Below are 23,958 nucleotides of genomic sequence, written 5' to 3' on the forward strand. Positions count from 1 at the left end.
TTTAATGCAGTTTCTAAAATCAGAAAGAATTGAATTCAATGTTTTTTGTTCATTTTGCTTGTTTGTCGGATTTTGGGATGGACTCTTTGGCTTTGCTTTTCTTCTCCTCATTGGATTTTTCATGTTCAAAGTTGCAGAAGCCAGATTACAAGCTCATTTTGGTTCAACTTCAGCAACTGTGCATTGCATTGCCATGTAATGTGATGCAATGCTATCTTTCTAGCTCTCCCTTTTTACTTCCTTTTGGATAAACAGACATATTAGGCAAGCATTTTGGAGCTTTCACCTAAATAACTACAGGTGGTGAGATAAGCTGCACAATATAATTGACCTTTCAGTATATTGTTGCACACACACCATCTATTTAGCAAATGCCCTTGTTATCAACAGCAGCCTTTTAAACTCACCTGAGCTAACAGGTATGTGCGCTGGTTACTCTGCTGCGCTTAAAATTTCTTTTTTGGTTTGCTACAATGCCTTTTCTGAAACGTTGTCTCCTTCTGCTGGAACACTGACTTCTTTCATTTAATGCCTGCAGACTATAAAAGAGAACCCAACCCAAAAAGTTTGGTTGATTAGTCTGTGGCATTCTGTTAAACTGTTGCTTATGGCGGTCTCTGTGAGCTTCTCAGCGACATTCAGCCAGCCAGGTATCCTGCCTGCAGTAGATGGAATGTGGCAATGGAACGCTGGCTGCGCGTGTCATAATAGGCTCTGAGCCTTTATATACCTGTGCACAGCAGCAGCCACCTTCAGTCTGCTGCTGGACAGCCAGCAGCAGCAGCAGCAGGAGAGGTATGTAATCAGGAGCCCTCCTGCTAAGGGTAGACAGCTGCTCGTTCCACCCCACCCCCCGCCTTAATTGGTTCTCCTCCCTTCCAACGGTGTTGAGGCGGGTGGGAACAGCAGGGGGTGAAGGTGCTGTGTTTAAAGAGGTGGAGTTATGCAGATCTAAAACGCGTGGATTGCAGCAGCAGCAAGCCGAAAAGTGCAGGCATGTAAGGGATCTAGAGGTTGACAACATGTCTTCTTAACGGGAGTCCAGGAGCTCATCTCCACAAATGGACTTTTCAGGATCCTTGGGTGGCTCCGTAGTTTGAAACCAATTCTGGTTATCGCTTCTCGGCCTTTTGGCTAAGATCAAGTGTAGTATCTGTTCTTATCAGTTTAATATCTGATACGTCCCCTGTCTGGGGACCATATATTAAATGGATTTTTAGAACAGGGAGATGGAAAAAGAGCTTGCTCTGTCCACTCCACGCATTGACCTGGTATTGCAGTATCTCCAGGACCGGTGCACCCCTTCTTTAATGCAGTTTCTAAAATCAGAAAGAATTGAATTCAATGTTTTTTGTTCATTTTGCTTGTTTGTCGGATTTTGGGATGGACTCTTTGGCTTTGCTTTTCTTCTCCTCATTGGATTTTTCATGTTCAAAGTTGCAGAAGCCAGATTACAAGCTCATTTTGGTTCAACTTCAGCAACTGTGCATTGCATTGCCATGTAATGTGATGCAATGCTATCTTTCTAGCTCTCCCTTTTTACTTCCTTTTGGATAAACAGACATATTAGGCAAGCATTTTGGAGCTTTCACCTAAATAACTACAGGTGGTGAGATAAGCTGCACAATATAATTGACCTTTCAGTATATTGTTGCACACACACCATCTATTTAGCAAATGCCCTTGTTATCAACAGCAGCCTTTTAAACTCACCTGAGCTAACAGGTATGTGCGCTGGTTACTCTGCTGCGCTTAAAATTTCTTTTTTGGTTTGCTACAATGCCTTTTCTGAAACGTAGTCTCCTTCTGCTGGAACACTGACTTCTTTCATTTAATGCCTGCAGACTATAAAAGAGAACCCAACCCAAAAAGTTTGGTTGATTAGTCTGTGGCATTCTGTTAAACTGTTGCTTATGGCGGTCTCTGTGAGCTTCTCAGCGACATTCAGCCAGCCAGGTATCCTGCCTGCAGTAGATGGAATGTGGCAATGGAACGCTGGCTGCGCGTGTCATAATAGGCTCTGAGCCTTTATATACCTGTGCACAGCAGCAGGCACCTTCAGTCTGCTGCTGGACAGCCAGCAGCAGCAGCAGCAGGAGAGGTATGTAATCAGGAGCCCTCCTGCTAAGGGTAGACAGCTGCTCGTTCCACCCCACCCCCCGCCTTAATTGGTTCTCCTCCCTTCCAACGGTGTTGAGGCGGGTGGGAACAGCAGGGGGTGAAGGTGCTGTGTTTAAAGAGGTGGAGTTATGCAGATCTAAAACGCGTGGATTGCAGCAGCAGCAAGCCGAAAAGTGCAGGCATGTAAGGGATCTAGAGGTTGACAACATGTCTTCTTAACGGGAGTCCAGGAGCTCATCTCCACAAATGGACTTTTCAGGATCCTTGGGTGGCTCCGTAGTTTGAAACCAATTCTGGTTATCGCTTCTCGGCCTTTTGGCTAAGATCAAGTGTAGTATCTGTTCTTATCAGTTTAATATCTGATACGTCCCCTGTCTGGGGACCATATATTAAATGGATTTTTAGAACAGGGAGATGGAAAAAGAGCTTGCTCTGTCCACTCCACGCATTGACCTGGTATTGCAGTATCTCCAGGACCGGTGCACCCCTTCTTTAATGCAGTTTCTAAAATCAGAAAGAATTGAATTCAATGTTTTTTGTTCATTTTGCTTGTTTGTCGGATTTTGGGATGGACTCTTTGGCTTTGCTTTTCTTCTCCTCATTGGATTTTTCATGTTCAAAGTTGCAGAAGCCAGATTACAAGCTCATTTTGGTTCAACTTCAGCAACTGTGCATTGCATTGCCATGTAATGTGATGCAATGCTATCTTTCTAGCTCTCCCTTTTTACTTCCTTTTGGATAAACAGACATATTAGGCAAGCATTTTGGAGCTTTCACCTAAATAACTACAGGTGGTGAGATAAGCTGCACAATATAATTGACCTTTCAGTATATTGTTGCACACACACCATCTATTTAGCAAATGCCCTTGTTATCAACAGCAGCCTTTTAAACTCACCTGAGCTAACAGGTATGTGCGCTGGTTACTCTGCTGCGCTTAAAATTTCTTTTTTGGTTTGCTACAATGCCTTTTCTGAAACGTAGTCTCCTTCTGCTGGAACACTGACTTCTTTCATTTAATGCCTGCAGACTATAAAAGAGAACCCAACCCAAAAAGTTTGGTTGATTAGTCTGTGGCATTCTGTTAAACTGTTGCTTATGGCGGTCTCTGTGAGCTTCTCAGCGACATTCAGCCAGCCAGGTATCCTGCCTGCAGTAGATGGAATGTGGCAATGGAACGCTGGCTGCGCGTGTCATAATAGGCTCTGAGCCTTTATATACCTGTGCACAGCAGCAGGCACCTTCAGTCTGCTGCTGGACAGCCAGCAGCAGCAGCAGCAGGAGAGGTATGTAATCAGGAGCCCTCCTGCTAAGGGTAGACAGCTGCTCGTTCCACCCCACCCCCCGCCTTAATTGGTTCTCCTCCCTTCCAACGGTGTTGAGGCGGGTGGGAACAGCAGGGGGTGAAGGTGCTGTGTTTAAAGAGGTGGAGTTATGCAGATCTAAAACGCGTGGATTGCAGCAGCAGCAAGCCGAAAAGTGCAGGCATGTAAGGGATCTAGAGGTTGACAACATGTCTTCTTAACGGGAGTCCAGGAGCTCATCTCCACAAATGGACTTTTCAGGATCCTTGGGTGGCTCCGTAGTTTGAAACCAATTCTGGTTATCGCTTCTCGGCCTTTTGGCTAAGATCAAGTGTAGTATCTGTTCTTATCAGTTTAATATCTGATACGTCCCCTATCTGGGGACCATATATTAAATGGATTTTTAGAACAGGGAGATGGAAAAAGAGCTTGCTCTGTCCACTCCACGCATTGACCTGGTATTGCAGTATCTCCAGGACCGGTGCACCCCTTCTTTAATGCAGTTTCTAAAATCAGAAAGAATTGAATTCAATGTTTTTTGTTCATTTTGCTTGTTTGTCGGATTTTGGGATGGACTCTTTGGCTTTGCTTTTCTTCTCCTCATTGGATTTTTCATGTTCAAAGTTGCAGAAGCCAGATTACAAGCTCATTTTGGTTCAACTTCAGCAACTGTGCATTGCATTGCCATGTAATGTGATGCAATGCTATCTTTCTAGCTCTCCCTTTTTACTTCCTTTTGGATAAACAGACATATTAGGCAAGCATTTTGGAGCTTTCACCTAAATAACTACAGGTGGTGAGATAAGCTGCACAATATAATTGACCTTTCAGTATATTGTTGCACACACACCATCTATTTAGCAAATGCCCTTGTTATCAACAGCAGCCTTTTAAACTCACCTGAGCTAACAGGTATGTGCGCTGGTTACTCTGCTGCGCTTAAAATTTCTTTTTTGGTTTGCTACAATGCCTTTTCTGAAACGTTGTCTCCTTCTGCTGGAACACTGACTTCTTTCATTTAATGCCTGCAGACTATAAAAGAGAACCCAATCCAAAAAGTTTGGTTGATTAGTCTGTGGCATTCTGTTAAACTGTTGCTTATGGCGGTCTCTGTGAGCTTCTCAGCGACATTCAGCCAGCCAGGTATCCTGCCTGCAGTAGATGGAATGTGGCAATGGAACGCTGGCTGCGCGTGTCATAATAGGCTCTGAGCCTTTATATACCTGTGCACAGCAGCAGCCACCTTCAGTCTGCTGCTGGACAGCCAGCAGCAGCAGCAGCAGCAGGAGAGGTATGTAATCAGGAGCCCTCCTGCTAAGGGTAGACAGCTGCTCGTTCCACCCCACCCCCCGCCTTAATTGGTTCTCCTCCCTTCCAACGGTGTTGAGGCGGGTGGGAACAGCAGGGGGTGAAGGTGCTGTGTTTAAAGAGGTGGAGTTATGCAGATCTAAAACGCGTGGATTGCAGCAGCAGCAAGCCGAAAAGTGCAGGCATGTAAGGGATCTAGAGGTTGACAACATGTCTTCTTAACGGGAGTCCAGGAGCTCATCTCCACAAATGGACTTTTCAGGATCCTTGGGTGGCTCCGTAGTTTGAAACCAATTCTGGTTATCGCTTCTCGGCCTTTTGGCTAAGATCAAGTGTAGTATCTGTTCTTATCAGTTTAATATCTGATACGTCCCCTATCTGGGGACCATATATTAAATGGATTTTTAGAACAGGGAGATGGAAAAAGAGCTTGCTCTGTCCACTCCACGCATTGACCTGGTATTGCAGTATCTCCAGGACCGGTGCACCCCTTCTTTAATGCAGTTTCTAAAATCAGAAAGAATTGAATTCAATGTTTTTTGTTCATTTTGCTTGTTTGTCGGATTTTGGGATGGACTCTTTGGCTTTGCTTTTCTTCTCCTCATTGGATTTTTCATGTTCAAAGTTGCAGAAGCCAGATTACAAGCTCATTTTGGTTCAACTTCAGCAACTGTGCATTGCATTGCCATGTAATGTGATGCAATGCTATTGTAGCACCCTGAGGATTCGGCTGCTACAGGGGTATTGCACCTCAACCCAGAGGTGTGATATTCCACTCCCGGGTAAGGATGGAGTGTGGAACTGAGCTCGGTAGGCTGCATGCACTACACACATCCCATTTCCGTGGAACAGGCCGACGGTACTCCCACTTAGAAATGTGCAGGTACGACCGAGTCTGTTCCTGGCTGGAGTGGGAGGGGGGTGGTACATCCCATGTAGTGTAGGGGCAGATAGGGGGAGCAGCCTGGGTAAAGATAGGAGCTCATTGGGTGCTGGTCACCTGAGCTCACACATAGAGGGTGTATATAAGGTGGGCACCAACAAAGAACAGGGTCAGATGCAGAGAACAAGTCAGTTGGAGACAGCAAGACAGCTGCAGAGGAGCAGACAGCAAGCAGAGAGGAAGTCAGCCTGCAGCAAGGGAGAAAAGAGAGAGACCCAGAGGAACAGAAGAGAGGACTCTAAGATCCCAACTAAAATCCCCGGGTGAAGAGTCGGCATCAGGGTACCGGAACCCAAGCTGGTGGGGGTAAAAACATTCCCCAGCCAGAGACCGGAGACCGTGGGCAGCGTTTGCCACGGTCACCCACCACATCCACCCCGAAGGCACACCACATGAAGGGTCAGGGAACCCAGGGCCAAGGGTGTCCCAACAGAAGGCCCGAGGGAGCTGGACCTAGGTGGATCACTGGTGGGGACGGCCAGAGAACGGGACAGAAGGAGAGCTCAGGGCCACGCTCCGGACTTGTTTGGGGGTTGACTGGATCCAGGACCTGGTGGACGCAGCACGGCTCGGGTGGTCACTCGAAGCTGGAGTGACCAGTACAACATCTGCAGTAAGTAAACACCCTTAACTGCACAACCCGACTCTGTCTTCACTGCCGTCTGCACTGCACCACCACAACCCCCATCCTCTGCACCTGTCCCCTCTGAGGCTATACCCCTCCCGTTGGGGGTTATACCATCACAAGCTGCACCTACACCATCAGCCTCAGCGGACCCTGCTGCAGCGGCGGCCATAGTGACCGCAATACAACGGGTGGCGTAGTCGACATTAAGAACTTATTAACATCTGTAGGACTGCCACATACAACTGAGTTTGACACCCTGGGCACGGACCGGGTCATAGCCACTCGGAGACTACAACCCCCATCTGATCCGGCTCCGGATATTCCCATAAAGAATATGGCCCAGGGGGCGCGTCAACTTTGGCGTAGTCGGCAGGATTACGTGCCCGCAACACCCGGGTACTGCGTGCCTGAAGAAAAGTGCAAGTTTACCTCAGAAAGAAGTCTCCCGCCGGTTCCGGAGGGTCCACGCCATCGGACCCCATCACAGGTCGTTTCCCGCCGATTGTCCGCCATTTCCAGCTTGTTCCCGCCATCTGCAGGGTTTCCCGCCACTGGGCGACGCTTCCCGCCAAATCCGAAGATTTCCCGCCTTGGAACAGCAGCGGACGCCATTATGGGCGTGCCAAAGGAGGGCAAGAGGCCGCCTCCCATCGTGGGCCAGGACAGAAAATGGCGCCAAAAGTGGAAACCGCCCCCACCAACAGAGACTGTGATGCTAGAGGTGTCTGTCAGCGTGAAAGAACCGCCCCTGGAGCTGACAGTCACCCAGTGGCCCCGGGACCGCCCTCGAAGTGGGAGGAGACGAAAGAAAAGAACGAAGATGGGTACCGCCTGGAGCAGTCTGGAGCGAGCGCACCCGGAGGCAAGAAGTCTAACGAGGAGTAGCGGAGAAGCTTACCCGGATATGGAGAGAAAGCAGAACAGCACCGGCCCGCTGGCCAGGAGTCTGCTAAAGACCGAGGAAGGAGAGCAGAGCAGCACCGGCCCGCTGGCCAGGAGCCTGCTGGAGGAAGAGCAGAGCAGCACCGACCCGTTGGTCAGGAGCCTGCTAGACACCACGACCCCACTAGGCCTAGTGGAGGTCCTTGCACAGCTCCCCCGAGACCGGGAGTGTGCACAGACTGCCCTGGAGGGCCTCGCACGGAGGATGGCCCGGGTACAGCGCGAGATATTGGCGGAATGGAGCCGAGAGATGGCCCAGCAAACCAAGGCCCGGAGCACGCCAGCCAAGATGAGGAGACAGACCGCCTCTGAGGATGGCGCGGGAGGACCCAAGGTCGGAGACGGCGCCGAGAAGGGAGCCGAACGCATGGAGGCAGGTAAAGGGGACGCCTATACCCCAAGCCGTGAAACCGCCCACCTGCCCCAGCTCCCCGTCGCAGAGCCCGAAAGTCCCCCTGCTGTGCCCGTAGCCGCCATGTCACCGCTATGGACTAGGCCCCGACCGGAAGCCGCCGCAGCGACCCCTGTGACGTCACGCGCCTCGACCCGGAGCGTGACAAAGCAGGAAATACCACCAGCCTGGTCGCAAGGCCTAGTACCCCCGGGCGCCGCATCACCAACAGCGCCCCCTACCTCCGCGGAGCCTCCGGCCTGGTCGCAAGGCCAGGTAGCCCAGGGCGCCGCCGTATTAACGGTGCCCTTCACCTTCCAGGTGCCCCAGGCCTGGCCGCAAGGCCTGGGCAACCCGGGCGCCACCACCACCGCGCCCGCGCCCGTAAAACCAAGGGTGCCGCGTCTGGGAGAGGACTTGTTTGCCCAGCACACGTGGCCGGACGGGCAGCCTTTCATCTGGCCCCAGAAGTATTACGAACTGGAGCACCAGAGGAGGGTTGGGGCCATGTGTGCACCCCTGATTCCGGCTCCGAAGCCCGTAATAAGGATCTCGCCCCCGCTAGCGGAAGTGCAGTTTGAGTGGGACCCCACCGGAGAAGACCTAATGGGGTTCACTCAGGAAACCCGGGCAGCTGCAGCGGAGCGTGCTGAGTGTTGCCGACAGCAGCTCGAGGAGTTCGCAAGGGAGCGGAGAGAGAGGCGGGTCCGAGAACAACAGGCCCAAATAAGGAGCGCCGAGCAGAAGAGCCGGACCAGGAGGGACCCCCGTGCAGCGCACAGTCCCCGTACCACCGGGACTGTAATAAAGTTCAACCAGCAGCATGGGTGGGGCTTCATTAGAGACAACAACACCCCCGGCGACGTCTTTGTCACGCGCAGAGACGTGGAGTCCCATCTGCCGGAGGGGCACAGAGGTCGTGACCTCTACATCGGAGACGAGGTCACCTTCACCCGGCACAAGTGTGCCAAAGGACCTTACGCCCTCCACGTACACCGCCTGACGGAGGAGGAGTTGCGGTGCGAGGAGGAGGAGCAAGAGGACCCGGACGGGTCTGAAGTTACAACCAGCTATAAGCAAAGAGCAGGAGGAAGACGCCGTTGAGTGCGGCAGAGCAGTGATGTAAATAGTTACCCGACCGGGTATCAAAGAGACTGTTGCAACATATATATAGTCCCCGTTGGGACCAGCTGAGTGCAACATATATATAGTCCCCGTTGGGACCAGCTGAGTGAACTGTTTACCCGTTAACCCCTTAATCCCACAGGCTGAGGACTGTGAGCAGCCATTCCCTTCCCTCTACCTGGCCGAGGACTGAGAGCGGCCAACTTCCCTGTATATAGTTGCGCTTCCTAAAGCGCCCCCTACCGGTTTTAGAGGAAAAAACATTTTTCTAAGAGACTGTCGCACTTTTCCCGGACACACGTTGCACAGTGTCCGGAGGAGGAACCTGAAACAAGAGACGACGAGAATGTTTATATGAAAAGTTTTATATATATATAATGTTTTATATGTTTTATTATGTTTATATGAAAAGAAAAAAATTGTATGTTTTGGTGTTGTTTTATGTCTTACAGCCCGAGGACGTGCTGTGATTTACCAGGGGGGAATGTAGCACCCTGAGGATTCGGCTGCTACAGGGGTATTGCACCTCAACCCAGAGGTGTGATATTCCACTCCCGGGTAAGGATGGAGTGTGGAACTGAGCTCGGTAGGCTGCATGCACTACACACATCCCATTTCCGGGGAACAGGCCGACGGTACTCCCACTTAGAAATGTGCAGGTACGACCGAGTCTGTTCCTGGCTGGAGTGGGAGGGGGGTGGTACATCCCATGTAGTGTAGGGGCAGATAGGGGGAGCAGCCTGGGTAAAGATAGGAGCTCATTGGGTGCTGGTCACCTGAGCTCACACATAGAGGGTGTATATAAGGTGGGCACCAACAAAGAACAGGGTCAGATGCAGAGAACAAGTCAGTTGGAGACAGCAAGACAGCTGCAGAGGAGCAGACAGCAAGCAGAGAGGAAGTCAGCCTGCAGCAAGGGAGAAAAGAGAGAGACCCAGAGGAACAGAAGAGAGGACTCTAAGATCCCAACTAAAATCCCCGGGTGAAGAGTCGGCATCAGGGTACCGGAACCCAAGCTGGTGGGGGTAAAAACATTCCCCAGCCAGAGACCGGAGACCGTGGGCAGCGTTTGCCACGGTCACCCACCACATCCACCCCGAAGGCACACCACATGAAGGGTCAGGGAACCCAGGGCCAAGGGTGTCCCAACAGAAGGCCCGAGGGAGCTGGACCTAGGTGGATCACTGGTGGGGACGGCCAGAGAACGGGACAGAAGGAGAGCTCAGGGCCACGCTCCGGACTTGTTTGGGGGTTGGCTGGATCCAGGACCTGGTGGACGCAGCACGGCTCGGGTGGTCACTCGAAGCTGGAGTGACCAGTACAACATCTGCAGTAAGTAAACACCCTTAACTGCACAACCCGACTCTGTCTTCACTGCCGTCTGCACTGCACCACCACAACCCCCATCCTCTGCACCTGTCCCCTCTGAGGCTATACCCCTCCCGTTGGGGGTTATACCATCACAAGCTGCACCTACACCATCAGCCTCAGCGGACCCTGCTGCAGCGGCGGCCATAGTGACCGCAATACAACGGGTGGCGTAGTCGACATTAAGAACTTATTAACATCTGTAGGACTGCCACATACAACTGAGTTTGACACCCTGGGCACGGACCGGGTCATAGCCACTCGGAGACTACAACCCCCATCTGATCCGGCTCCGGATATTCCCATAAAGAATATGGCCCAGGGGGCGCGTCACTATCTTTCTAGCTCTCCCTTTTTACTTCCTTTTGGATAAACAGACATATTAGGCAAGCATTTTGGAGCTTTCACCTAAATAACTACAGGTGGTGAGATAAGCTGCACAATATAATTGACCTTTCAGTATATTGTTGCACACACACCATCTATTTAGCAAATGCCCTTGTTATCAACAGCAGCCTTTTAAACTCACCTGAGCTAACAGGTATGTGCGCTGGTTACTCTGCTGCGCTTAAAATTTCTTTTTTGGTTTGCTACAATGCCTTTTCTGAAACGTTGTCTCCTTCTGCTGGAACACTGACTTCTTTCATTTAATGCCTGCAGACTATAAAAGAGAACCCAACCCAAAAAGTTTGGTTGATTAGTCTGTGGCATTCTGTTAAACTGTTGCTTATGGCGGTCTCTGTGAGCTTCTCAGCGACATTCAGCCAGCCAGGTATCCTGCCTGCAGTAGATGGAATGTGGCAATGGAACGCTGGCTGCGCGTGTCATAATAGGCTCTGAGCCTTTATATACCTGTGCACAGCAGCAGCCACCTTCAGTCTGCTGCTGGACAGCCAGCAGCAGCAGCAGCAGGAGAGGTATGTAATCAGGAGCCCTCCTGCTAAGGGTAGACAGCTGCTCGTTCCACCCCACCCCCCGCCTTAATTGGTTCTCCTCCCTTCCAACGGTGTTGAGGCGGGTGGGAACAGCAGGGGGTGAAGGTGCTGTGTTTAAAGAGTTGGAGTTATGCAGATCTAAAACGCGTGGATTGCAGCAGCAGCAAGCCGAAAAGTGCAGGCATGTAAGGGATCTAGAGGTTGACAACATGTCTTCTTAACGGGAGTCCAGGAGCTCATCTCCACAAATGGACTTTTCAGGATCCTTGGGTGGCTCCGTAGTTTGAAACCAATTCTGGTTATCGCTTCTCGGCCTTTTGGCTAAGATCAAGTGTAGTATCTGTTCTTATCAGTTTAATATCTGATACGTCCCCTATCTGGGGACCATATATTAAATGGATTTTTAGAACAGGGAGATGGAAAAAGAGCTTGCTCTGTCCACTCCACGCATTGACCTGGTATTGCAGTATCTCCAGGACCGGTGCACCCCTTCTTTAATGCAGTTTCTAAAATCAGAAAGAATTGAATTCAATGTTTTTTGTTCATTTTGCTTGTTTGTCGGATTTTGGGATGGACTCTTTGGCTTTGCTTTTCTTCTCCTCATTGGATTTTTCATGTTCAAAGTTGCAGAAGCCAGATTACAAGCTCATTTTGGTTCAACTTCAGCAACTGTGCATTGCATTGCCATGTAATGTGATGCAATGCTATCTTTCTAGCTCTCCCTTTTTACTTCCTTTTGGATAAACAGACATATTAGGCAAGCATTTTGGAGCTTTCACCTAAATAACTACAGGTGGTGAGATAAGCTGCACAATATAATTGACCTTTCAGTATATTGTTGCACACACACCATCTATTTAGCAAATGCCCTTGTTATCAACAGCAGCCTTTTAAACTCACCTGAGCTAACAGGTATGTGCGCTGGTTACTCTGCTGCGCTTAAAATTTATTTTTTGGTTTGCTACAATGCCTTTTCTGAAACGTTGTCTCCTTCTGCTGGAACACTGACTTCTTTCATTTAATGCCTGCAGACTATAAAAGAGAACCCAACCCAAAAAGTTTGGTTGATTAGTCTGTGGCATTCTGTTAAACTGTTGCTTATGGCGGTCTCTGTGAGCTTCTCAGCGACATTCAGCCAGCCAGGTATCCTGCCTGCAGTAGATGGAATGTGGCAATGGAACGCTGGCTGCGCGTGTCATAATAGGCTCTGAGCCTTTATATACCTGTGCACAGCAGCAGCCACCTTCAGTCTGCTGCTGGACAGCCAGCAGCAGCAGCAGCAGGAGAGGTATGTAATCAGGAGCCCTCCTGCTAAGGGTAGACAGCTGCTCGTTCCACCCCACCCCCCGCCTTAATTGGTTCTCCTCCCTTCCAACGGTGTTGAGGCGGGTGGGAACAGCAGGGGGTGAAGGTGCTGTGTTTAAAGAGGTGGAGTTATGCAGATCTAAAACGCGTGGATTGCAGCAGCAGCAAGCCGAAAAGTGCAGGCATGTAAGGGATCTAGAGGTTGACAACATGTCTTCTTAACGGGAGTCCAGGAGCTCATCTCCACAAATGGACTTTTCAGGATCCTTGGGTGGCTCCGTAGTTTGAAACCAATTCTGGTTATCGCTTCTCGGCCTTTTGGCTAAGATCAAGTGTAGTATCTGTTCTTATCAGTTTAATATCTGATACGTCCCCTATCTGGGGACCATATATTAAATGGATTTTTAGAACAGGGAGATGGAAAAAGAGCTTGCTCTGTCCACTCCACGCATTGACCTGGTATTGCAGTATCTCCAGGACCGGTGCACCCCTTCTTTAATGCAGTTTCTAAAATCAGAAAGAATTGAGTTCAATGTTTTTTGTTCATTTTGCTTGTTTGTCGGATTTTGGGATGGACTCTTTGGCTTTGCTTTTCTTCTCCTCATTGGATTTTTCATGTTCAAAGTTGCAGAAGCCAGATTACAAGCTCATTTTGGTTCAACTTCAGCAACTGTGCATTGCATTGCCATGTAATGTGATGCAATGCTATCTTTCTAGCTCTCCCTTTTTACTTCCTTTTGGATAAACAGACATATTAGGCAAGCATTTTGGAGCTTTCACCTAAATAACTACAGGTGGTGAGATAAGCTGCACAATATAATTGACCTTTCAGTATATTGTTGCACACACAGCATCTATTTAGCAAATGCCCTTGTTATCAACAGCAGCCTTTTAAACTCACCTGAGCTAACAGGTATGTGCGCTGGTTACTCTGCTGTGCTTAAAATTTCTTTTTTGGTTTGCTACAATGCCTTTTCTGAAACGTTGTCTCCTTCTGCTGGAACACTGACTTCTTTCATTTAATGCCTGCAGACTATAAAAGAGAACCCAACCCAAAAAGTTTGGTTGATTAGTCTGTGGCATTCTGTTAAACTGTTGCTTATGGCGGTCTCTGTGAGCTTCTCAGCGACATTCAGCCAGCCAGGTATCCTGCCTGCAGTAGATGGAATGTGGCAATGGAACGCTGGCTGCGCGTGTCATAATAGGCTCTGAGCCTTTATATACCTGTGCACAGCAGCAGCCACCTTCAGTCTGCTGCTGGACAGCCAGCAGCAGCAGCAGCAGGAGAGGTATGTAATCAGGAGCCCTCCTGCTAAGGGTAGACAGCTGCTCGTTCCACCCCACCCCCCGCCTTAATTGGTTCTCCTCCCTTCCAACGGTGTTGAGGCGGGTGGGAACAGCAGGGGGTGAAGGTGCTGTGTTTAAAGAGGTGGAGTTATGCAGATCTAAAACGCGTGGATTGCAGCAGCAGCAAGCCGAAAAGTGCAGGCATGTAAGGGATCTAGAGGTTGACAACATGTCTTCTTAACGGGAGTCCAGGAGCTCATCTCCACAAATGGACTTTTCAGGATCCTTGGGTGGCTCCGTAGTTTGAAACCAATTCTGGTTATCGCTTCTCGGCCTTTTGGCTAAGATCAAGTGTAGTATCTGTTCTTATCAGTTTAATATCTGATACGTCCCCTATCTGGGGACCATATATTAAATGGATTTTTAGAACAGGGAGATGGAAAAAGAGCTTGCTCTGTCCACTCCACGCATTGACCTGGTATTGCAGTATCTCCAGGACCGGTGCACCCCTTCTTTAATGCAGTTTCTAAAATCAGAAAGAATTGAATTCAATGTTTTTTGTTCATTTTGCTTGTTTGTCGGATTTTGGGATGGACTCTTTGGCTTTGCTTTTCTTCTCCTCATTGGATTTTTCATGTTCAAAGTTGCAGAAGCCAGATTACAAGCTCATTTTGGTTCAACTTCAGCAACTGTGCATTGCATTGCCATGTAATGTGATGCAATGCTATCTTTCTAGCTCTCCCTTTTTACTTCCTTTTGGATAAACAGACATATTAGGCAAGCATTTTGGAGCTTTCACCTAAATAACTACAGGTGGTGAGATAAGCTGCACAATATAATTGACCTTTCAGTATATTGTTGCACACACACCATCTATTTAGCAAATGCCCTTGTTATCAACAGCAGCCTTTTAAACTCACCTGAGCTAACAGGTATGTGCGCTGGTTACTCTGCTGCGCTTAAAATTTCTTTTTTGGTTTGCTACAATGCCTTTTCTGAAACGTTGTCTCCTTCTACTGGAACACTGACTTCTTTCATTTAATGCCTGCAGACTATAAAAGAGAACCCAACCCAAAAAGTTTGGTTGATTAGTCTGTGGCATTCTGTTAAACTGTTGCTTATGGCGGTCTCTGTGAGCTTCTCAGCGACATTCAGCCAGCCAGGTATCCTGCCTGCAGTAGATGGAATGTGGCAATGGAACGCTGGCTGCGCGTGTCATAATAGGCTCTGAGCCTTTATATACCTGTGCACAGCAGCAGCCACCTTCAGTCTGCTGCTGGACAGCCAGCAGCAGCAGCAGCAGGAGAGGTATGTAATCAGGAGCCCTCCTGCTAAGGGTAGACAGCTGCTCGTTCCACCCCACCCCCCGCCTTAATTGGTTCTCCTCCCTTCCAACGGTGTTGAGGCGGGTGGGAACAGCAGGGGGTGAAGGTGCTGTGTTTAAAGAGGTGGAGTTATGCAGATCTAAAACGCGTGGATTGCAGCAGCAGCAAGCCGAAAAGTGCAGGCATGTAAGGGATCTAGAGGTTGACAACATGTCTTCTTAACGGGAGTCCAGGAGCTCATCTCCACAAATGGACTTTTCAGGATCCTTGGGTGGCTCCGTAGTTTGAAACCAATTCTGGTTATCGCTTCTCGGCCTTTTGGCTAAGATCAAGTGTAGTATCTGTTCTTATCAGTTTAATATCTGATACGTCCCCTATCTGGGGACCATATATTAAATGGATTTTTAGAACAGGGAGATGGAAAAAGAGCTTGCTCTGTCCACTCCACGCATTGACCTGGTATTGCAGTATCTCCAGGACCGGTGCACCCCTTCTTTAATGCAGTTTCTAAAATCAGAAAGAATTGAATTCAATGTTTTTTGTTCATTTTGCTTGTTTGTCGGATTTTGGGATGGACTCTTTGGCTTTGCTTTTCTTCTCCTCATTGGATTTTTCATGTTCAAAGTTGCAGAAGCCAGATTACAAGCTCATTTTGGTTCAACTTCAGCAACTGTGCATTGCATTGCCATGTAATGTGATGCAATGCTATCTTTCTAGCTCTCCCTTTTTACTTCCTTTTGGATAAACAGACATATTAGGCAAGCATTTTGGAGCTTTCACCTAAATAACTACAGGTGGTGAGATAAGCTGCACAATATAATTGACCTTTCAGTATATTGTTGCACACACACCATCTATTTAGCAAATGCCCTTGTTATCAACAGCAGCCTTTTAAACTCACCTGAGCTAACAGGTATGTGCGCTGGTTACTCTGCTGCGCTTAAAATTTCTTTTTTGGTTTGCTACAATGCCTTTTCTGAAACGTTGTCTCCTTCTGCTGGAACACTGACTTCTTTCATTTAATGCCTGCAGACTATAAAAGAGAACCCAACCCAAAAAGTTTGGTTGATTAGTCTGTGGCATTCTGTTAAACTGTTGCTTATGGCGGTCTCTGTGAGCTTCTCAGCGACATTCAGCCAGCCAGGTATCCTGCCTGCAGTAGATGGAATGTGGCAATGGAACGCTGGCTGCGCGTGTCATAATAGGCTCTGAGCCTTTATATACCTGTGCACAGCAGCAGCCACCTTCAGTCTGCTGCTGGACAGCCAGCAGCAGCAGCAGCAGGAGAGGTATGTAATCAGGAGCCCTCCTGCTAAGGGTAGACAGCTGCTCGTTCCACCCCACCCCCCGCCTTAATTGGTTCTCCTCCCTTCCAACGATGTTGAGGCGGGTGGGAACAGCAGGGGGTGAAGGTGCTGTGTTTAAAGAGGTGGAGTTATGCAGATCTAAAACGCGTGGATTGCAGCAGCAGCAAGCCGAAAAGTGCAGGCATGTAAGGGATCTAGAGGTTGACAACATGTCTTCTTAACGGGAGTCCAGGAGCTCATCTCCACAAATGGACTTTTCAGGATCCTTGGGTGGCTCCGTAGTTTGAAACCAATTCTGGTTATCGCTTCTCGGCCTTTTGGCTAAGATCAAGTGTAGTATCTGTTCTTATCAGTTTAATATCTGATACGTCCCCTATCTGGGGACCATATATTAAATGGATTTTTAGAACAGGGAGATGGAAAAAGAGCTTGCTCTGTCCACTCCACGCATTGACCTGGTTTTGCAGTATCTCCAGGACCGGTGCACCCCTTCTTTAATGCAGTTTCTAAAATCAGAAAGAATTGAATTCAATGTTTTTTGTTCATTTTGCTTGTTTGTCGGATTTTGGGATGGACTCTTTGGCTTTGCTTTTCTTCTCCTCATTGGATTTTTCATGTTCAAAGTTGCAGAAGCCAGATTACAAGCTCATTTTGGTTCAACTTCAGCAACTGTGCATTGCATTGCCATGTAATGTGATGCAATGCTATCTTTCTAGCTCTCCCTTTTTACTTCCTTTTGGATAAACAGACATATTAGGCAAGCATTTTGGAGCTTTCACCTAAATAACTACAGGTGGTGAGATAAGCTGCACAATATAATTGACCTTTCAGTATATTGTTGCACACACACCATCTATTTAGCAAATGCCCTTGTTATCAACAGCAGCCTTTTAAACTCACCTGAGCTAACAGGTATGTGCGCTGGTTACTCTGCTGCGCTTAAAATTTCTTTTTTGGTTTGCTACAATGCCTTTTCTGAAACGTTGTCTCCTTCTGCTGGAACACTGACTTCTTTCATTTAATGCCTGCAGACTATAAAAGAGAACCCAACCCAAAAAGTTTGGTTGATTAGTCTGTGGCATTCTGTTAAACTGTTGCTTATGGCGGTCTCTGTGAGCTTCTCAGCGACATTCAGCCAGCCAGGTATCCTGCCTGCAGTAGATGGAATGTGGCAATGGAACGCTGGCTGCGCGTGTCATAATAGGCTCTGAGCCTTTATATACCTGTGCACAGCAGCAGCCACCTTCAGTCTGCTGCTGGACAGCCAGCAGCAGCAGCAGCAGGAGAGGTATGTAATCAGGAGCCCTCCTGCTAAGGGTAGACAGCTGCTCGTTCCACCCCACCCCCCGCCTTAATTGGTTCTCCTCCCTTCCAACGGTGTTGAGGCGGGTGGGAACAGCAGGGGGTGAAGGTGCTGTGTTTAAAGAGGTGGAGTTATGCAGATCTAAAACGCGTGGATTGCAGCAGCAGCAAGCCGAAAAGTGCAGGCATGTAAGGGATCTAGAGGTTGACAACATGTCTTCTTAACGGGAGTCCAGGAGCTCATCTCCACAAATGGACTTTTCAGGATCCTTGGGTGGCTCCGTAGTTTGAAACCAATTCTGGTTATCGCTTCTCGGCCTTTTGGCTAAGATCAAGTGTAGTATCTGTTCTTATCAGTTTAATATCTGATACGTCCCCTATCTGGGGACCATATATTAAATGGATTTTTAGAACAGGGAGATGGAAAAAGAGCTTGCTCTGTCCACTCCACGCATTGACCTGGTATTGCAGTATCTCCAGGACCGGTGCACCCCTTCTTTAATGCAGTTTCTAAAATCAGAAAGAATTGAATTCAATGTTTTTTGTTCATTTTGCTTGTTTGTCGGATTTTGGGATGGACTCTTTGGCTTTGCTTTTCTTCTCCTCATTGGATTTTTCATGTTCAAAGTTGCAGAAGCCAGATTACAAGCTCATTTTGGTTCAACTTCAGCAACTGTGCATTGCATTGCCATGTAATGTGATGCAATGCTATCTTTCTAGCTCTCCCTTTTTACTTCCTTTTGGATAAACAGACATATTAGGCAAGCATTTTGGAGCTTTCACCTAAATAACTACAGGTGGTGAGATAAGCTGCACAATATAATTGACCTTTCAGTATATTGTTGCACACACACCATCTATTTAGCAAATGCCCTTGTTATCAACAGCAGCCTTTTAAACTCACCTGAGCTAACAGGTATGTGCGCTGGTTACTCTGCTGCGCTTAAAATTTCTTTTTTGGTTTGCTACAATGCCTTTTCTGAAACGTTGTCTCCTTCTGCTGGAACACTGACTTCTTTCATTTAATGCCTGCAGACTATAAAAGAGAACCCAACCCAAAAAGTTTGGTTGATTAGTCTGTGGCATTCTGTTAAACTGTTGCTTATGGCGGTCTCTGTGAGCTTCTCAGCGACATTCAGCCAGCCAGGCATCCTGCCTGCAGTAGATGGAATGTGGCAATGGAACGCTGGCTGCGCGTGTCATAATAGGCTCTGAGCCTTTATATACCTGTGCACAGCAGCAGCCACCTTCAGTCTGCTGCTGGACAGCCAGCAGCAGCAGCAGCAGGAGAGGTATGTAATCAGGAGCCCTCCTGCTAAGGGTAGACAGCTGCTCGTTCCACCCCACCCCCCGCCTTAATTGGTTCTCCTCCCTTCCAACGGTGTTGAGGCGGGTGGGAACAGCAGGGGGTGAAGGTGCTGTGTTTAAAGAGGTGGAGTTATGCAGATCTAAAACGCGTGGATTGCAGCAGCAGCAAGCCGAAAAGTGCAGGCATGTAAGGGATCTAGAGGTTGACAACATGTCTTCTTAACGGGAGTCCAGGAGCTCATCTCCACAAATGGACTTTTCAGGATCCTTGGGTGGCTCCGTAGTTTGAAACCAATTCTGGTTATCGCTTCTCGGCCTTTTGGCTAAGATCAAGTGTAGTATCTGTTCTTATCAGTTTAATATCTGATACGTCCCCTATCTGGGGACCATATATTAAATGGATTTTTAGAACAGGGAGATGGAAAAAGAGCTTGCTCTGTCCACTCCACGCATTGACCTGGTTTTGCAGTATCTCCAGGACCGGTGCACCCCTTCTTTAATGCAGTTTCTAAAATCAGAAAGAATTGAATTCAATGTTTTTTGTTCATTTTGCTTGTTTGTCGGATTTTGGGATGGACTCTTTGGCTTTGCTTTTCTTCTCCTCATTGGATTTTTCATGTTCAAAGTTGCAGAAGCCAGATTACAAGCTCATTTTGGTTCAACTTCAGCAACTGTGCATTGCATTGCCATGTAATGTGATGCAATGCTATCTTTCTAGCTCTCCCTTTTTACTTCCTTTTGGATAAACAGACATATTAGGCAAGCATTTTGGAGCTTTCACCTAAATAACTACAGGTGGTGAGATAAGCTGCACAATATAATTGACCTTTCAGTATATTGTTGCACACACACCATCTATTTAGCAAATGCCCTTGTTATCAACAGCAGCCTTTTAAACTCACCTGAGCTAACAGGTATGTGCGCTGGTTACTCTGCTGCGCTTAAAATTTCTTTTTTGGTTTGCTACAATGCCTTTTCTGAAACGTTGTCTCCTTCTGCTGGAACACTGACTTCTTTCATTTAATGCCTGCAGACTATAAAAGAGAACCCAACCCAAAAAGTTTGGTTGATTAGTCTGTGGCATTCTGTTAAACTGTTGCTTATGGCGGTCTCTGTGAGCTTCTCAGCGACATTCAGCCAGCCAGGTATCCTGCCTGCAGTAGATGGAATGTGGCAATGGAACGCTGGCTGCGCGTGTCATAATAGGCTCTGAGCCTTTATATACCTGTGCACAGCAGCAGCCACCTTCAGTCTGCTGCTGGACAGCCAGCAGCAGCAGCAGCAGGAGAGGTATGTAATCAGGAGCCCTCCTGCTAAGGGTAGACAGCTGCTCGTTCCACCCCACCCCCCGCCTTAATTGGTTCTCCTCCCTTCCAACGGTGTTGAGGCGGGTGGGAACAGCAGGGGGTGAAGGTGCTGTGTTTAAAGAGGTGGAGTGATGCAGATCTAAAACGCGTGGATTGCAGCAGCAGCAAGCCGAAAAGTGCAGGCATGTAAGGGATCTAGAGGTTGACAACATGTCTTCTTAACGGGAGTCCAGGAGCTCATCTCCACAAATGGACTTTTCAGGATCCTTGGGTGGCTCCGTAGTTTGAAACCAATTCTGGTTATCGCTTCTCGGCCTTTTGGCTAAGATCAAGTGTAGTATCTGTTCTTATCAGTTTAATATCTGATACGTCCCCTATCTGGGGACCATATATTAAATGGATTTTTAGAACAGGGAGATGGAAAAAGAGCTTGCTCTGTCCACTCCACGCATTGACCTGGTATTGCAGTATCTCCAGGACCGGTGCACCCCTTCTTTAATGCAGTTTCTAAAATCAGAAAGAATTGAATTCAATGTTTTTTGTTCATTTTGCTTGTTTGTCGGATTTTGGGATGGACTCTTTGGCTTTGCTTTTCTTCTCCTCATTGGATTTTTCATGTTCAAAGTTGCAGAAGCCAGATTACAAGCTCATTTTGGTTCAACTTCAGCAACTGTGCATTGCATTGCCATGTAATGTGATGCAATGCTATCTTTCTAGCTCTCCCTTTTTACTTCCTTTTGGATAAACAGACATATTAGGCAAGCATTTTGGAGCTTTCACCTAAATAACTACAGGTGGTGAGATAAGCTGCACAATATAATTGACCTTTCAGTATATTGTTGCACACACACCATCTATTTAGCAAATGCCCTTGTTATCAACAGCAGCCTTTTAAACTCACCTGAGCTAACAGGTATGTGCGCTGGTTACTCTGCTGCGCTTAAAATTTCTTTTTTGGTTTGCTACAATGCCTTTTCTGAAACGTTGTCTCCTTCTGCTGGAACACTGACTTCTTTCATTTAATGCCTGCAGACTATAAAAGAGAACCCAACCCAAAAAGTTTGGTTGATTAGTCTGTGGCATTCTGTTAAACTGTTGCTTATGGCGGTCTCTGTGAGCTTCTCAGCGACATTCAGCCAGCCAGGTATCCTGCCTGCAGTAGATGGAATGTGGCAATGGAACGCTGGCTGCGCGTGTCATAATAGGTTCTGAGCCTTTATATACCTGTGCACAGCAGCAGCCACCTTCAGTCTGCTGCTGGACAGCCAGCAGCAGCAGCAGCAGGAGAGGTATGTAATCAGGAGACCTCCTGCTAAGGGTAGACAGCTGCTCGTTCCACCCCACCCCCCGCCTTAATTGGTTCTCCTCCCTTCCAACGGTGTTGAGGCGGGTGGGAACAGCAGGGGGTGAAGGTGCTGTGTTTAAAGAGGTGGAGTTATGCAGATCTAAAACGCGTGGATTGCAGCAGCAGCAAGCCGAAAAGTGCAGGCATGTAAGGGATCTAGAGGTTGACAACATGTCTTCTTAACGGGAGTCCAGGAGCTCATCTCCACAAATGGACTTTTCAGGATCCTTGGGTGGCTCCGTAGTTTGAAACCAATTCTGGTTATCGCTTCTCGGCCTTTTGGCTAAGATCAGGTGCAGTGATCTACCAGTTGCTGCCTTGGCCTTGGCTAGGAGGTGCCCAGGGTACCCGGCTCCTTGGCCTGGGGGGATCGCTTTGTCTAACGGCAGGGCTTCACCCTCCTGCTGCTATTGGGGAGTCGGATTAGTCCCTGGGCAACGAGAGGCGATCATCGTGTCACCACACATAGCTGTGGGGGGCAGTTCTTTTGGAGGAAGAAGATGGAGTTGACGAGGAAGAGGAACTGTTTACGGTTCTATGTGAAGACGGAGTTAGAGGATTTTTCGTTGGAGGAGAATCAGATCTTGGATATTCTGTTCAAGTATGGGACGATCATTGAAGAGGACATTTTTTGTATGCAAGAAATCAAGTTTAAAAAGGTATTTGACGTAACACTGAAGTCTGAAGAAAAGTGTATTTGTCTTCTCAAGAATTGGGAAGGAAAAGAAATTGGAGTTAATGCTCTTTTTGCTGGAAGGCCGAAAAAGGTGGTTATCTGTATGGATGACCCCTTTGTAGAGATGGAGGAAGTGATGGAGTTTTTGAAGCCATGGAGTATTTTGGTAAAATTCCAGAAGGACTACTTAAATAAAGTGGGAGTCTGGAATGGGAAGAGAAGTTTCCTAGTTTGGGAAAATGGACAAAATGAACTAAGTTTAGGAAGGATTGTTATAAATGGTAAATGTGGATTCAGTTATGTGGAAAATGGTAAAAGAAGAATTGATAATGGGAAACCTGGATTTTGTTATGAGGAAGGTGGGAAAAAAGAGGAGAAAGGGAAAAAGATATTTGAAGAATCGTTTGAAGATTGTAAAGAGAAAGAAGACAAAGATATACAAGTAGTTGAAAATAAGAAGGAGTTTGTGGGAGAGAAGCAGGAGTTCTCAGGAGTTGGGGACTCTATGTTTTGCAGACTGGAGAGAGTACCTAGAAGTAAAGACGTTAAGGAAAAAAGGAAGGTGGATGATAAGGGAAAAGAGAAAGTAATGCAGGATTGTGTTGATACCAGTGCTGAAGCTGAAGAAGATGAAAAGATTTTGCTGCAAGGTTTTGACTGGAAATTGTTGGACATGTCATGGAGGAAGAAGAAACGTGGAAGAAAAATGTTGAGTTGATGTTTTTGTTGGAAGTTTTTTGTTGTTGATGTAAGGATATGTTATGTTATGTTTTATTTATTAATTATCATTAAATTTTCTTAAAAAAAACAAAAAGTTGAATTCGGATGATGAAGGCGTAGGCGACATTTTTTTGGTTATCCATGCAAATGGAATTTAATTTATGTCGCGTCTTCTGACGCATTCAATTAAAAAAATCTGTTCTTATCAGTTTAATATCTGATACGTCCCCTATCTGGGGACCATATATTAAATGGATTTTTAGAACAGGGAGATGGAAAAAGAGCTTGCTCTGTCCACTCCACGCATTGACCTGGTATTGCAGTATCTCCAGGACCGGTGCACCCCTTCTTTAATGCAGTTTCTAAAATCAGAAAGAATTGAATTCAATGTTTTTTGTTCATTTTGCTTGTTTGTCGGATTTTGGGATGGACTCTTTGGCTTTGCTTTTCTTCTCCTCATTGGATTTTTCATGTTCAAAGTTGCAGAAGCCAGATTACAAGCTCATTTTGGTTCAACTTCAGCAACTGTGCATTGCATTGCCATGTAATGTGATGCAATGCTATCTTTCTAGCTCTCCCTTTTTACTTCCTTTTGGATAAACAGACATATTAGGCAAGCATTTTGGAGCTTTCACCTAAATAACTACAGGTGGTGAGATAAGCTGCACAATATAATTGACCTTTCAGTATATTGTTGCACACACACCATCTATTTAGCAAATGCCCTTGTTATCAACAGCAGCCTTTTAAACTCACCTGAGCTAACAGGTATGTGCGCTGGTTACTCTGCTGCGCTTAAAATTTCTTTTTTGGTTTGCTACAATGCCTTTTCTGAAACGTTGTCTCCTTCTGCTGGAACACTGACTTCTTTCATTTAATGCCTGCAGACTATAAAAGAGAACCCAACCCAAAAAGTTTGGTTGATTAGTCTGTGGCATTCTGTTAAACTGTTGCTTATGGCGGTCTCTGTGAGCTTCTCAGCGACATTCAGCCAGCCAGGTATCCTGCCTG

At 47.3% G+C, this 23,958-nt stretch overlaps 13 non-coding genes across 13 annotated transcripts; all 13 read left to right on the forward strand.

Annotated features, from left to right (window-relative positions):
• The first annotated feature begins 1,114 nt into the window (after positions 1–1,114).
• Positions 1,115–1,305, forward strand: LOC141202314 (U2 spliceosomal RNA). Its single transcript, XR_012273591.1, has one exon. It is a non-coding gene; the product is annotated as a U2 spliceosomal RNA (small nuclear RNA).
• Positions 1,306–2,420: 1,115 nt separating this feature from the next.
• On the forward strand, positions 2,421–2,611 carry LOC141202315 (U2 spliceosomal RNA). Its single transcript, XR_012273592.1, has one exon. It is a non-coding gene; the product is annotated as a U2 spliceosomal RNA (small nuclear RNA).
• Positions 2,612–3,726: 1,115 nt separating this feature from the next.
• On the forward strand, positions 3,727–3,917 carry LOC141201800 (U2 spliceosomal RNA). Its single transcript, XR_012273096.1, has one exon. It is a non-coding gene; the product is annotated as a U2 spliceosomal RNA (small nuclear RNA).
• A 1,118-nt stretch (positions 3,918–5,035) lies between these two features.
• On the forward strand, positions 5,036–5,226 carry LOC141201801 (U2 spliceosomal RNA). The gene has a single exon (XR_012273097.1). It is a non-coding gene; the product is annotated as a U2 spliceosomal RNA (small nuclear RNA).
• Positions 5,227–11,366: 6,140 nt separating this feature from the next.
• On the forward strand, positions 11,367–11,557 carry LOC141201802 (U2 spliceosomal RNA). The gene has a single exon (XR_012273098.1). It is a non-coding gene; the product is annotated as a U2 spliceosomal RNA (small nuclear RNA).
• Positions 11,558–12,672: 1,115 nt separating this feature from the next.
• Positions 12,673–12,863, forward strand: LOC141201803 (U2 spliceosomal RNA). The gene has a single exon (XR_012273099.1). It is a non-coding gene; the product is annotated as a U2 spliceosomal RNA (small nuclear RNA).
• A 1,115-nt stretch (positions 12,864–13,978) lies between these two features.
• On the forward strand, positions 13,979–14,169 carry LOC141201804 (U2 spliceosomal RNA). Its single transcript, XR_012273100.1, has one exon. It is a non-coding gene; the product is annotated as a U2 spliceosomal RNA (small nuclear RNA).
• Positions 14,170–15,284: 1,115 nt separating this feature from the next.
• LOC141201805 (U2 spliceosomal RNA) lies at positions 15,285–15,475 on the forward strand. Its single transcript, XR_012273101.1, has one exon. It is a non-coding gene; the product is annotated as a U2 spliceosomal RNA (small nuclear RNA).
• Positions 15,476–16,590: 1,115 nt separating this feature from the next.
• On the forward strand, positions 16,591–16,781 carry LOC141202222 (U2 spliceosomal RNA). The gene has a single exon (XR_012273503.1). It is a non-coding gene; the product is annotated as a U2 spliceosomal RNA (small nuclear RNA).
• A 1,115-nt stretch (positions 16,782–17,896) lies between these two features.
• Positions 17,897–18,087, forward strand: LOC141201806 (U2 spliceosomal RNA). The gene has a single exon (XR_012273102.1). It is a non-coding gene; the product is annotated as a U2 spliceosomal RNA (small nuclear RNA).
• Positions 18,088–19,202: 1,115 nt separating this feature from the next.
• On the forward strand, positions 19,203–19,393 carry LOC141202224 (U2 spliceosomal RNA). The gene has a single exon (XR_012273505.1). It is a non-coding gene; the product is annotated as a U2 spliceosomal RNA (small nuclear RNA).
• A 1,115-nt stretch (positions 19,394–20,508) lies between these two features.
• Positions 20,509–20,699, forward strand: LOC141201808 (U2 spliceosomal RNA). The gene has a single exon (XR_012273104.1). It is a non-coding gene; the product is annotated as a U2 spliceosomal RNA (small nuclear RNA).
• A 2,409-nt stretch (positions 20,700–23,108) lies between these two features.
• On the forward strand, positions 23,109–23,295 carry LOC141202509 (U2 spliceosomal RNA). Its single transcript, XR_012273780.1, has one exon. It is a non-coding gene; the product is annotated as a U2 spliceosomal RNA (small nuclear RNA).
• The last annotated feature ends 663 nt before the right edge of the window (positions 23,296–23,958 follow it).

The sequence above is a fragment of the Phyllobates terribilis genome, unplaced genomic scaffold (genome assembly GCF_046119375.1).
Source record: "Phyllobates terribilis strain yellow unplaced genomic scaffold, ASM4611937v1 Scaffold_123__1_contigs__length_5148117, whole genome shotgun sequence".
Taxonomy (NCBI): Eukaryota; Metazoa; Chordata; class Amphibia; order Anura; family Dendrobatidae; genus Phyllobates; species Phyllobates terribilis.